Source organism: Oncorhynchus masou, chromosome 5 (genome assembly GCF_036934945.1).
Source record: "Oncorhynchus masou masou isolate Uvic2021 chromosome 5, UVic_Omas_1.1, whole genome shotgun sequence".
Lineage (NCBI taxonomy): Eukaryota > Metazoa > Chordata > Actinopteri > Salmoniformes > Salmonidae > Oncorhynchus > Oncorhynchus masou.
The window spans coordinates 5,241,102-5,256,482 of NC_088216.1; the positions used below are offsets into that span (position 1 = coordinate 5,241,102).

Sequence of the window (15,381 nt, forward strand, 5' to 3'; positions counted from 1 at the left end):
GCTTCCGATTCAAATTATAGGCTTTGTTTACATGATTACTTTCATCTGAATCAGTTATGACTTCGGAGGAAAGGCTATTACAGCCAAAAATGAGGACAATAGACCAAATATCGGACATCCTTTATGGCTGAACCGGACTGGAGAGAGAGAGAGAGAGGAGGAGGAGGAGGAGGAGGAGGAGGAGGAGGAGGAGGAGGGGATAGCCTAAGAGGAAGGAAACGGCGAGGGCTTCATCAACAGACAGGGGAGTCTCTTGTCAGGCTGATAGAAGGCTGGCTATATCAAATGAAAGCCTGACACGGGATACGCCACGGAAATCTCTCTGGCTGAGATAACGTCGTCGACGTTTACAGAAAATAATTCCAGCGGCTGGAGATCCAGATGTTTACGTAAAACAAGCTGTCAATCGTATTCTTGGAACTGGAACTTTCATCGCATTTTGTTTCTCTCTGTGCTGCTTGGGGGGGTGGCTACAACGGTGCCACATTTAACTCGTTTGCGTCACGCTTTGGAGTTTCCTCCCTGGTTCGACATTTGGCGTTTGCTGAGGTTTTGAGACCAAAACCGAAATTCCAGACCATTTTTTGGCTGGTGGGCTAAAGCTGCCTTCTCTGATGGGTTACATGGCGTGCGTTTGATCCTGGGGTGTGCGCTGCGCGATGGCCGCGTCGGGCGGACGGAAGAGCGAGAAGTTAGACGAGGCACAGGCGTTGGCCCGGAGCTGCGCGGGGAGACCGGACTTTCTCCCGTGCGACGGACTGTCCATCTGCGCCACACACAGTCATGGGAAGTGCTTCAAGCTCCACTGGTGCTGCCACTTGGGATGGTGTCACTGTAAGTAGCCTTGCTTAAAGCCCGTCGATGTCTCACCGTTCTCTGGGTTCTCCACGTGCTTCGCTGTGCTCTTCTCTCTCTCCCTGGTTGGAAGGAGAATTTCAATGAATGTCTATAAATAGCCTGTTATATGTGAATGTTTACAAGAATAGCAGCCTATTGTTTGACTTCAGACAATTATACTGCCCTACCAAGCAAAAAGGCAGTAACCGCCCATTGCGTGGAACTGAGAAAAACATTGCTTTTATTTACGTTGGTTTCATAGTAACTTTATACAGTTACTGCCAACATGACCGCTATTTTCTCCCGAACACAATACAATAGAGACAGGATACTTGTCCACATGATTAAGCATGTCTTTTAATTCTAGCAAAAATGACTAACTCATTTTCGATCAAATGAGCAATTACTGCCTTTTTGCTTGGTAGGGCAGAATAGCCCTCCTTCGGTTTTGTTGGCTTGTTAGTCAACGCAGACATTCTGACGTGATAGACTGCATATCTAAATACAGAGACTACATTCAGCTGATAAAACCGGTAGCAGGATAGAATATTGTTCCTAGTTATTCAATGTTGGCTCAGTGGTACAGACAGACAGACACACAGACAGACAGACACACAGTATGATGAACCTCCACCAGTGTACTATTCATGGACTGTCACCCTCACAGCTGGAAGCTGCTGATAGAGACAGACAGACAGACAGACAGACAGACAGACAGACAGTATGATGAACCTCCACCAGTGTACCATTCATGGACTGTCACCCTCACAGCTGGAAGCTGCTGATACAGACAGACAGACAGACAGACAGACAGACAGACAGACAGACAGTATGATGAACCTCCACCAGTGTACCATTCATGGACTGTCACCCTCACAGCTGGAAGCTGCTGATACAGACAGACAGACAGACAGACAGACAGACAGACAGACAGACAGACAGACAGTATGATGAACCACCAGTGTACCATTCATGGACTGTCACCCTCACAGCTGGAAGCTGCTGATAGAGAGAGAATGAATGACGTTAAAGATGCTGAATTCATTCAGCCTCTTATTCATCAACAGACCATGTCTGTCTTGCAGCTCAGCCTCAGCAGTTGGCTACTTAGATGACTGAATAGACTACACTGTCTTACAGTCTATAAGAATCTCATGACCAAGTCTCCAAGAATTCAGACAGGACAGACTGGAGTATTGAGGATCGTTGTCTGGACCTTGAGGTTATGAACTACAGTTGGCTCTCCTTACACCAAAATATGTTTTTGGGCAACAAGCTTGTTTCTCTGCACCACAACAGACATTGATGAAGGTATTCTATTGTTTCTCTGCACTACAACAGACATTGATGAAGGTATTATCTTGTTTCTCTGCACCACAACAGACATTGATGAAGGTATTATCTTGTTTCTCTGCACCACAACAGACATTGATGAAGGTATTCTATTGTTTCTCTGAACTACAACAGACAGTGATGAAGGTATTACCTTGTTTCTCTGCACTACAATAGACATTGATGAAGGTATCATCTTGTTTCTCTGCACTACAACAGACATTGATGAAGGTATCATCTTGTTTCTCTGCACTACAACAGACAGTGATGAAGGTATTACCTTGTTTCTCTGCACTACAACAGCTGGGTTATGATGAAGGTATCATCTTGTTTCTCTACACTACAACAGACATTGATGAAGGTATCATCTTGTTTCTCTGCACTACAACAGCTGGGTTATGATGAAGGTATTATAGTGTTTCTCTGCACTACAACAGACATTGATGAAGCTATTATCTGGTTTCTCTGCACCACAACAGACATTGATGAAGGTATTATCTGGTTTCTCTGCACCACAACAGCTGGGTTATGATGAAGGTATCATTACATTGTTAATAATGTTTTTCAACACTACAACACCAAGTAGTGAAACTGAGTGAAGTTACACTCAGCCACCAGTAGAGGGCAGGCTCACTTCCTCACTGTGACCAGGTCACACGTGGTGAAAACAGGTGATGGAAGACCAAGCCAAGACAGAGAGACAGAGAGACAGAGAGAGAGACAGAGAGACAGAGAGAGAGAGAGAGAGAGACAGAGGGAGAGAGAGAGAGAGAGAGACAGACAGACAGACAGACAGAGAGAGAGAGAGAGAGAGAGAGAGAGAGAGAGAGAGAGAGAGAGAGACAGAGAGAGAGACAGAGAGAGACAGAGAGAGAGACAGAGAGAGAGAGAGAGAGAGAGAGAGAGAGACAGAGAGAGAGACAGAGAGACAGAGAGAGACAGAACAGAGAGAGAGAGAGAGAGAGAGAGAGAGAGAGAGAGAGAGAGAGACACTTTCAGAGGAGAGTCTGAGAAGAGAGACTAGCAGATTAGAGTAGCATGGAGACAGAGAGAGAGAGAGTTTTCCTCAGTCAACTAAGAGAGAGAGAGAGGAGAGAGAGAGAGAGAGAGAGAGACAGAGAGAGAGAGAGAGACGGACAACATCCCCACTAAACCTAATCATCAGACACACTGCACTTTATCAAGCGCCTACTGTACCTTCTGCAGCAAAGTGTTTGGAGTAAATATGACACTTTTAGGAGTGTCTGGAACTGCAGTCTAAAGCATCTGACAAGCACCCATTAGAGTAGCATGGAGACTGGTCCCATAAAGTTTAGTTTAACTCAGTCAACTAAAGAGGGAGTTTAAGGAGGGAGAGGATAAAGGAGGAAGAGGGAGTAAATATTACACTTTCAGTGGAGTGTCTGGAACTGCATCTGTCTAGACTAGCACCCATTAAAGCCATGGAGACTGAGTCCCAAAGAGTTTAGTTTTCCTCAGTCAACTAAGGAGCCCTGGGAGGAAGAGGGGAGGGAGGAGGAGTGTTTAACCAGGGACCATAAAGCCCTGTGTTTAACCAGGGACCATAAAGCCCTGTGTTTAACCGGGGACCATAAAGCCCTGTGTTTAACCGGGACCATAAAGCCCTGTGTTTAACCGGGGACCATAAAGACCCCTGTGTTTAACCAGGGACCATAAAGCCCTGTGTTTAACCGGGGACCATAAAGCCCTGTGTTTAACCGGGGACCATAAAGCCCTGTGTTTAACCGGGGACCATAAAGCCCTGTGTTTAACCGGGGACCATAAAGCCCTGTGTTTAACCGGGGACCATAAAGCCCTGTGTTTAACCGGGGACCATAAAGCCCTGTAGTTAACCAGGGACCATAAAGCCCTGTGGTTAACCAGGGACCAAGGATTTGACGTGTGTGTGCGTGCGTGTGCGTGTGTGTGTGTGGGCCCGTGCGTCTTTGTCCATATGTATGTACGTTTTGGAGTAGTGAGACCCTAGAAACGCCTGTGAAATGTGTTGTCAGTCAGTTTCCTTTTCTGTATCAGTAACACAGTCATCTGTCCTGACTCTTGACTTCACAGTAGTGTTCAGTAACTGGTAGCTGCGTGTCTGTCAGCCTACATCCTCTGTAATGCTCCTCCATTCTCTGTTTGCTGCATTGTTATTGTGATGGGTAAAGTCAAGCAGTCCTGTGTCTCCGGGCCGGACGCCAAAACAACATTGAATTTGTGTCAAGCTGCAGTGACAGAGGAAGGCATTTCAAAAAGTATCTCATAGTCAGACTGTATTCTATAGCCTGAACACACTAATGTTATACACAGAACACCAACACACAGCTGTCTCTGGGCTGACGGTCTCTGGGCTGACGGTCTCTGGGCTGACTGTCTCTGGGCTGACTGTCTCTGGGCTGACTGTCTCTGGGCTGACTGTCTCTGGGCTGACGGTCTCTGGGCTGACTGTCTCTGGGCTGACTGTCTCTGGGCTGACTGTCTCTGGGCTGACTGTCTCTGGGCTGACTGTCTCTGGGCTGACGGTCTCTGGGCTGACGGTCTCTGGGCTGACGGTCTCTGGGCTGACGGTCTCTGGGCTGGCGGTCTCTGGGCTGACGGTCTCTGGGCTGCCACGGTCTCTGGGCTGACTGTCTCTGGGCTGACTGTCTCTGGGCTGACTGTCTCTGGGCTGGACGGTCTCCCTCTGGTCTCTGGGCTGACTGTCTCTGGGCTGACTGTCTCTGGGCTGACGGTCCTCTGGGCTGATGGTCTCTGGGCTGACTGTCTCTGGGCTGACTGTCTCTGGGCTGACTGTCTCTGGGCTGACTGTCTCTGGGCTGTTACGGCTCTGGGCTGGACCTCCACTGGGTATGACTGTCTCTGGGTCTATAGTTCTCTGGGCTGACGGTCTCTGGGCTGACGGTCTCTGGGCTGACTGTCTCTGGGCTGACGGTCTCTGGGCTGACGGTCTCTGGGCTGACTGTCTCTGGGCTGACTGTCTCTGGGCTGACGGTCTCTGGGCTGACTGATCACTGACAGGACAGTCTCTGGGCTGACTGATCACTGACAGGACAGTCTCTGGGCTGACTGATCACTGAGAGTACAGGCAGAGAGGGGTCAGCCTCAGAGGTTATAGTTCAGCTGCCACTTGACCTCTCTGGTCCGTCAAGCCCTATCAAACCATCCGGTCCGTTAATACAGGTCATTTGTGATCCTCACACCCAACCTCCCTCTCCTCCCGTCCTAGATGATTCAGACCCTGCTGTCAGCATTAAGAGGTATCCCACTGGGGGATGGAGGTATGGCAACAGCTCTCTCTCTCTCTCTCCTCCTATGGAAACAAAGTGTGCTGAGGCTGTTACAGCCATGTTTCCATCACCTCCACTGTGTATATTATATGAGTGTCTATAGTTCTCCCAGTGTACGCCGCCGTTGTTATGCATAATATTATATGAAGAGTATGAAGTGTACATTACAGGGGTTATAGTTCATATAGGTCATGAATAATAAACAGGAAGTGTACATTACAGGGGTTATAGTTAATACAGGTCATGAATAATAAACAGGAAGTGTACATTACAGGGGTTATAGTTAATATAGGTCATGAATAATAAACAGGAAGTGTACATTAGACAGGGGTTATAGTTAATATAGGTCATGAATAATAAACAGGAAGTGTACATTAGACAGGGGTTATAGTTAATATAGGTCATGAATAATAAACAGGAAGTGTACATTAGACAGGGGTTATAGTTAATACAGGTCATGAATAATAAACAGGAAGTGTAAATTAGACAGGGGTTATAGTTAATATAGGTCATGAATAATAAACAGGAAGTGTACATTAGATAGGGGTTATAGTTAATACAGGTCATGAATAATAAACAGGAAGTGTACATTAGACAGGGGTTATAGTTAATACAGGTCATAATAAACAGGAAGTGTACATTACAGGGGTTATAATTAATAAAGGTCATGAATAATAAACAGGAAGTGTACATTACAGGGGTTATAGTTAATAAAGGTCATTAATAATAAACAGGAAGTGTACATTACAGGGGTTATAGGTCATGAATAATAAACAGGAAGTGTACATTACAGGGGTTATAGTTAATATAGGTCATGAATAATAAACAGGAAGTGTACATTAGACAGGGGTTATAGTTAATACAGGTCATGAATAATAAACAGGAAGTGTAAATTAGACAGGGGTTATAGTTAATATAGGTCATGAATAATAAACAGGAAGTGTACATTAGACAGGGGTTATAGTTAATATAGGTCATGAATAATAAACAGGAAGTGTACATTAGACAGGGGTTATAGTTAATACAGGTCATGAATAATAAACAGGAAGTGTAAATTAGACAGGGGTTATAGTTAATATAGGTCATGAATAATAAACAGGAAGTGTACATTAGACAGGGGTTATAGTTAATACAGGTCATAATAATAAACAGGAAGTGTACATTAGACAGGGGTTATAGTTAATAGGTTAATAAACAGGAAGTGTACATTACAGGGGTTATAGTTAATATAAGTCATGAATAATAAACAGGAAGTGTACATTACAGGGGTTATAGTTAATAAAGGTCATGAATAATAAACAGGAAGTGTATTAGACAGGGGTTATAGTTAATATAGGTCATGAATAATAAACAGGAAGTGTACATTAGACAGGGGTTATAGTTAATACAGGTCATGAATAATAAACAGGAAGTGTACATTAGACAGGGGTTATAGTTAATACAGGTCATGAATAATAAACAGGAAGTGTACATTACAGGGGTTATAGTTAATATAGGTCATGAATAATAAACAGGAAGTGTACATTAGACAGGGGTTGTAGTTAATGTCATCCTCTAGTCTACATGTACATGTCATCCTCTAGTCTACATGTACATGTCATCCTCTAGTCTACATGTACATGTCATCCTCTAATATATATATATATATATATATATATCTAGTCCTGGTAGATACTGTATATAGTCTAGTCCTGGTAGATACTGTACTGTAGTCTAGTCCTGGTAGATACTGTACTGTAGTCTAGACCTGGTAGATACTGTAGGTAGTCTAGTCCTGGTAGATGCTGTATGTAGTCTAGTCCTGGTAGATACTGTATATAGTCTAGTCCTGGTAGATACTGTAGGTAGTCTAGTCCTGGTAGATACTGTAGGTAGTCTAGTCCTGGTAGATACTGTAGGTAGTCTAGTCAGGGGTAGATACTCTAGGTAGTCTAGTCCTGGTAGATACTACAGGGGTCTAGTCCTGGTAGATACTGTAGGTAGTCTAGTCCTGGTAGATACTGTACTGTAGTCTAGTCCTGGTAGATACTGTAGGTAGTCTAGTCCTGGTAGATACTGTAGGTAGTCTAGTCCTGGTAGATACTGTAGGTAGTCTAGTCCTGGTAGATACTGTACTGTAGTCTAGTCCTGGTAGATACTGTAGGTAGTCTAGTCCTGGTAGATACTGTAGGTAGTCTAGTCCTGGTAGATACTGTACTGTAGTCTAGTCCTGGTAGATACTGTAGGTAGTCTAGTCCTGGTAGATACTGTATATAGTCTAGTCCTGGTAGATACTGTAGGTAGTCTAGTCCTGGTAGATACTGTACTGTAGTCTAGTCCTGGTAGATACTGTAGGTAGTCTAGTCCTGGTAGATACTGTAGGTAGTCTAGTCCTGGTAGATACTGTATGTAGTCTAGTCCTGGTAGATACTGTATGTAGTCTAGTCCTGGTAGATACTGTAGATACTGGTATGTAGTACTGTAGTCTAGTCCTGGTAGATACTGTATATAGTCTAGTCCTGGTAGATACTGTACTGTATGTAGTCTAGTTCCTGGTAGATACTGTACTATAGTCTAGTTCCTGGTAGATACTGTATGTAGTCTAGTCTGGTAGATACTGTAGGTAGTCTAGTCCTAGTCTAGATACTGTATCCTGTAGTCTAGTCCTGGTAGATACTGTATATAGTCTAGTCCTGGTAGATACTGTACTGTACCTGTCTAGTCCTGGTAGATACTGTACTGTAGTCCTAGTCCTGGTAGATACTGTAGGTAGTCTAGTCCTGGTAGATACTGTATGTAGTCTAGTCCTGGTAGATCATAGTCTAGTCTGGTAGATACTGTCATAGTCTAGTCCTACAGATACTGTATCCTCTAGTCTAGTCCTGGTAGATACTGTACTGTAGTCTAGTCCTGGTAGATACTGTACCTAGTCTAGTCCTGGTAGATACTGTATGTAGTCTAGTCCTGGTAGATACTGTATAGTCTAGTCCTGGTAGATACTGTATGTAGTCTAGTCCTGGTAGATACTGTATATAGTCTATTCCTGGTAGATACTGTATATAGTCTAGTCCTGGTAGATACTGTATGTAGTCTAGTCCTGGTATATACTGTACTGTATGTAGTCTAGTCCTGGTAGATACTGTACTGTAGTCTAGTCCTGGTAGATACTGTATGTAGTCTAGTCCTGGTAGATACTGTCTGTAGTCTAGTCCTGGTAGATACTGTATGTAGTCTAGTCCTGGTAGATACTGTCTGTAGTCTTGTCCTGGTAGATACTGTCTGTAGTCTTGTCCTGGTAGATACTGTATGTAGTCTAGTCCTGGTAGATACTGTATGTAGTCTAGTCCTGGTAGATACTGTACTGTATGTAGTCTAGTCCTGGTAGATACTGTACTGTATGTAGTCTAGTTCCTGGTAGATACTGTATGTAGTCTAGTTCCTGGTATGTAGTCTAGTCCTGGTAGATACTGTACTGTAGTCTAGTTCCTGGTATGTAGTCTAGTCCTGTTAGATACTGTAGTCTAGTCCTGGTAGATACTGTATGTAGTCTAGTCCTGGTAGATACTGTACTGTATGTAGTCTAGTTCTGTTAGATACTGTAGTCTAGTCCTGGTAGATACTGTATGTAGTCTAGTCCTGGTAAATACTGTATGTAGTCTAGTCCTGGTAGATACTGTATGTAGTCTAGTCCTGGTAAATACTGTATGTAGTCTAGTCCTGGTAGATACTGTACTGTATGTAGTCTTGTCCTGGTAGATACTGTACTGTATGTAGTCTAGTCCTGGTAGATACTGTATGTAGTCTAGTTCCTGGTAGATACTGTATGTAGTCTAGTCCTGGTAGATACTGTATGTAGTCTAGTCTGGTAGATACTGTATATAGTCTGTCTGGTAGATACTGTACTGTATGTAGTCTAGTCCTGGTAGATACTGTATGTAGTCTAGTCCTGGTAGATACTGTATGTAGTCTAGTCCTGGTAGATACTGTATGTAGTCTAGTCCTGGTAGATACTGTATATAGTCTAGTCCTGGTAGATACTGTATGTAGTCTAGTCCTGGTAGATACTGTATGTAGTCTAGTCCTGGTAGATACTGTATGTAGTCTAGTCCTGGTAGATACTGTATATAGTCCTAGTCCTGGTAGATACTGTATGTAGTCTAGTCCTGGTAGATACTGTATGTAGTCTAGTCCTGGTAGATACTGTACTGTAGTCTAGTCCTGGTAGATACTGTATTGTAGTCTAGTCCTGGTAGATACTGTATGTAGTCTAGTTCCTGGTAGATACTGTATGTAGTCTAGTCCTGGTAGATACTGTATGTAGTCTAGTCCTGGTAGATACTGGTACTGTATAGTTCCTGGTACTGTAGTCTAGTCCTGGTAGATACTGTACTGTAGTCTAGTCCTGGTAGATACTGTATGTAGTCTAGTCCTGGTAGATACTTATGTAGTCTAGTCCTGGTAGATACTGTATGTAGTCTAGTCCTGGTAGATACTGTATATAGTCTTGTCCTGGTAGATACTGTACTGTAGTCTAGTCCTGGTAGATACTGTATGTAGTCTAGTCCTGGTAGATACTGTATATGTAGTCTAGTCCTGTTAGATAGATACTGTACTGTAGTCTAGTCCTGGTAGATACTGTATGTAGTCTAGTCCTGGTAGATACTGTATATAGTCTAGTCCTGGTAGATAATGTATGTAGTCTAGTCCTGGTAGATACTGTATGTAGTCTAGTCCTGGTAGATACTGTACTGTAGTCTAGTCCTGGTAGATACTGTATGTAGTCTAGTCCTGGTAGATACTGTACTGTAGTCTAGTCCCAGGAGATACTGTATATAGTCTAGTCCTGGTAGATACTGTATGTAGTCTAGTCCTGGTAGATACTGTATGTAGTCTAGTCCTGGTAGATACTGTACTGTAGTCTAGTCCTGGTAGATACTGTATGTAGTCTCGTCCTGGTAGATACTGTATGTAGTCTAGTCCTGGTAGATAATGTATGTAGTCTAGTCCTGGTAGATACTGTACTGTAGTCTAGTCCTGGTAGATACTGTATATAGTCTAGTCCTGGTAGATACTGTACTGTAGTCTAGTCCTGGGAGATACTGTACTGTATGTAGTCTAGTTCCTGGTAGATACTGTATGTAGTCTAGTCCTGGTAGATACTGTACTGTAGTCTAGTCCTGGTAGATACTGTATGTAGTCTAGTCCTGGGAGATACTGTAGTCTAGTCCTGGTAGATACTGTAGTCTAGTTCCTGGTATGTAGTCTAGTCCTGTTAGATACTGTAGTCTAGTCCTGGTAGATACTGTATGTAGTCTAGTCCTGGTAGATACTGTACTGTAGTCTAGTCCTGGTAGATACTGTATGTAGTCTAGTCCTGGTAGATACTGTATATAGTCTAGTCCTGGTAGATAATGTATGTAGTCTCGTCCTGGTAGATACTGTATGTAGTCTAGTCCTGGTAGATACTGTACTGTATGTAGTCTATACCTGGTAGATACTGTATATAGTCTAGTCCTGGTAGATACTGTATGTAGTCTAGTCCTGGTAGATACTGTATATAGTCTAGTCCTGGTAGATACTGTATATAGTCTAGTCCTGGTAGATACTGTACTTTAGTCTAGTCCTGGTAGATAATGTATGTAGTCTCGTCCTGGTAGATACTGTATGTAGTCTAGTCCTGGTAGATCATGTATGTAGTCTAGTCCTGGTAGATACTGTAGTCTAGTTCCTGGTATGTAGTCTAGTCCTGTTAGATACTGTAGTCTAGTCCTGGTAGATACTGTATGTAGTCTAGTCCTGGTAGATACTGTACTGTAGTCTAGTCCTGGTAGATACTGTATGTAGTCTAGTCCTGGTAGATACTGTATAGTCTAGTCTAGTCCTGGTAGATAATGTACTGTAGTCTAGTCCTGGTAGATACTGTATGTAGTCTAGTCCTGGTAGATACTGTATGTAGTCTACTGTATGTAGTCTATACCTGGTAGATACTGTATATAGTCTAGTCCTGGTAGATACTGTATGTAGTCTAGTCCTGGTAGATACTGTATATAGTCTAGTCCTGGTAGATACTGTATATAGTCTAGTCCTGGTAGATACTGTACTTTAGTCTAGTCCTGGTAGATAATGTATGTAGTCTCGTCCTGGTAGATACTGTATGTAGTCTAGTCCTGGTAGATCATGTATGTAGTCTAGTCCTGGTAGATACTGTACTGTAGTCTCGTCCTGGTAGATACTGTATTGTATGTAGTCTAGTCCTGGTAGATACTGTACTGTATGTAGTCTAGTTCCTGGTAGATACTGTATGTAGTCTAGTCCTGGTAGATACTGTACTGTAGTCTAGTTCCTGGTATGTAGTCTAGTCCTGTTAGATACTGTAGTCTAGTCCTGGTAGATACTGTATGTAGTCTAGTCCTGGTAGATACTGTATGTAGTCTAGTCCTGGTAGATACTGTAGGTAGTCTAGTCCTGGTAGATACTGTATATAGTCTAGTCCTGGTAGATACTGTACTGTAGTCTAGTCCTGGTAGATACTGTATATAGTCTAGTCCTGGTAGATACTGTACTGTAGTCTAGTCCTGGTAGATACTGTATATAGTCTAGTCCTGGTAGATAATGTATGTAGTCTAGTCCTGGTAGATACTGTACTGTAGTCTAGTCCTGGTAGATACTGTATATAGTCTAGTCCTGGTAGATACTGTATGTAGTCTAGTCCTGGTAGATACTGTAGTCTAGTCCTGGTAGATAATGTATGTAGTCTAGTCCTGGTAGATACTGTATGTAGTCCAGTCCTGGTAGATAATGTATGTAGTCTAGTCCTGGTAGATACTGTACTGTAGTCTAGTCCTGGTAGATAATGTATATAGTCTAGTCCGGTTAGATACTGTATGTAGTCTCGTCCTGGTAGATACTGTAGTCTTGTCCTGGTAGATAATGTATGTAGTCTAGTCCTGGTAGATACTGTATGTAGTCTAGTCCTGGTAGATAATGTATGTAGTCTAGTCCTGGTAGATACTGTATGTAGTCTAGTCCTGGGAGATACTGTACTGTAGTCTAGTCCTGGGAGATACTGTATATAGTCTAGTCCTGGTAGATACTGTATGTAGTCTAGTCCTGGTAGATACTGTATGTAGTCTAGTCCTGGTAGATACTGTATATAGTCTAGTCCTGGTAGATAATGTATGTAGTCTCGTCCTGGTAGATACTGTATGTAGTCTAGTCCTGGTAGATAATGTATGTAGTCTAGTCCTGGTAGATACTGTACTGTAGTCTAGTCCTGGTAGATACTGTATATAGTCTAGTCCTGGTAGATACTGTACTGTAGTCTAGTCCTGGTAGATACTGTACTGTATGTAGTCTAGTTCCTGGTAGATACTGTATGTAGTCTAGTCCTGGTAGATACTGTATGTAGTCTAGTCCTGGGAGATACTGTAGTCTAGTCCTGGTAGATACTGTAGTCTAGTTCCTGGTATGTAGTCTAGTCCTGTTAGATACTGTAGTCTAGTCCTGGTAGATACTGTATGTAGTCTAGTCCTGGTAGATACTGTACTGTAGTCTAGTCCTGGTAGATACTGTATGTAGTCTAGTCCTGGTAGATACTGTATGTAGTCCAGTCCTGGTAGATAATGTATGTAGTCTAGTCCTGGTAGATACTGTACTGTAGTCTAGTCCTGGTAGATAATGTATATAGTCTAGTCCGGTTAGATACTGTATGTAGTCTCGTCCTGGTAGATACTGTAGTCTAGTCCTGGTAGATACTGTATGTAGTCTAGTCCTGGTAGATACTGTACTGTAGTCTAGTCCTGGTAGATACTGTATGTAGTCTAGTCCTGGTAGATACTGTATATAGTCTAGTCCTGGTAGATACTGTACTGTAGTCTAGTCCTGGTAGATACTGTACTGTAGTCTAGTCCTGGGAGATACTGTATGTAGTCTAGTCCTGGTAGATACTGTATATAGTCTAGTCCTGGTAGATACTGTACTGTAGTCTAGTCCTGGTAGATACTGTACTGTAGTCTAGTCCTGGTAGATACTGTATGTAGTCTAGTCCTGGTAGATACTGTATGTAGTCTAGTCCTGGTAGATACTGTACTGTAGTCTAGTCCTGGTAGATACTGTATGTAGTCTAGTCCTGGTAGATACTGTATGTAGTCTAGTCCTGGTAGATACTGTACTGTAGTCTAGTCCTGGGAGATACTGTACTGTAGTCTAGTCCTGGTAGATACTGTACTGTAGTCTAGTCCTGGTAGATACTGTACTGTAGTCTAGTCCTGGTAGATACTGTACTGTAGTCTAGTCCTGGTAGATACTGTACTGTAGTCTAGTCCTGGGAGATACTGTACTGTAGTCTAGTCCTGGGAGATACTGTATGTAGTCTAGTCCTGGTAGATACTGTATATAGTCTAGTGCTGGTAGATACTGTATGTAGTCTAGTGCTGGTAGATACTGTACTGTAGTCTAGTCCTGGGAGATACTGTATGTAGTCTAGTCATGGGAGATACTGTATGTAGTCTAGTCCTGGTAGATACTGTATGTAGTCTAGTCCTGGTAGATACTGTATGTAGTCTAGTCCTGGTAGATACTGTACTGTAGTCTAGTCCTGGTAGATACTGTATGTAGTCTAGTCCTGGTAGACACTGTATATAGTCTAGTCCTGGTAGATACTGTACTGTAGTCTAGTCCTGGTAGATACTGTAGTCTAGTCCTGGTAGATACTGTATATAGTCTAGTCCTGGTAGATACTGTATGTAGTCTAGTCCTGGTAGATACTGTATGTAGTCTAGTCCTGGTAGACACTGTATATAGTCTAGTCCTGGTAGATACTGTACTGTAGTCTAGTCCTGGTAGATACTGTATAGTAGTCTAGTTATGGTAGACACTGTATATAGTCTAGTCCTGGTAGATACTGTATGTAGTCTAGTTATGGTACACACTGTATATAGTCTAGTCCTGGTAGATACTGTATGTAGTCTAGTCCTGGTAGATACTGTATGTAGTCTAGTCCTGGTAGATACTGTATGTAGTCTAGTCCTGGTAGATACTGTATGTAGTCTAGTCCTGGTAGATACTGTACTGTAGTCTAGTCCTGGTAGATACTGTAGTCTAGTCCTGGTAGATACTGTATGTAGTCTAGTCCTGGTAGATACTGTAGTCTAGTCCTGGTAGATACTGTATGTAGTCTAGTTATGGTAGACACTGTATATAGTCTAGTCCTGGTAGATACTGTATGTAGTCTAGTCCTGGTAGATACTGTATGTAGTCTAGTCCTGGTAGATACTGTATGTAGTCTAGTCCTGGTAGATACTGTACTGTAGTCTAGTCCTGGTAGATACTGTAGTCTAGTCCTGGTAGATACTGTATGTAGTCTAGTTATGGTAGACACTGTATGTAGTCTAGTCCTGGTAGATACTGTATGTAGTCTAGTCCTGGTAGATACTGTATGTAGTCTAGTCCTGGTAGATACTGTATGTAGTCTAGTCCTGGTAGATACTGTATGTAGTCTAGTCCTGGTAGATACTGTACTGTAGTCTAGTCCTGGTAGATACTGTAGTCTAGTCCTGGTAGATACTGTATGTAGTCTAGTCCTGGTAGATACTGTACTGTAGTCTAGTCCTGGTAGATACTGTATGTAGTCTAGTTATGGTAGACACTGTATATAGTCTAGTCCTGGTAGATACTGTATGTAGTCTAGTCCTGGTAGATACTGTATGTAGTCTAGTCCTGGTAGATACTGTATGTAGTCTAGTCCTGGTAGATACTGTACTGTAGTCTAGTCCTGGTAGATACTGTACTGTAGTCTAGTCCTGGTAGATACTGTATATAGTCTAGTCCTGGTAGATACTGTATGTAGTCTAGTCCTGGTAGATACTACTGTAGTCTACTCCTGGAAGATACTGTACTGTATATAGTCTCGTCCTGGTAGATACTGTATGTAGTCTAGTCCTGGTAG

General features: G+C 42.7%; 1 pseudogene; it reads left to right on the forward strand.

Annotated features, from left to right (window-relative positions):
* Positions 1-210: 210 nt before the first annotated feature.
* LOC135531419 (UPF0524 protein C3orf70 homolog A-like) overlaps positions 211-15,381 on the forward strand; it is a 47,840-nt pseudogene continuing 32,669 nt past the window's right edge.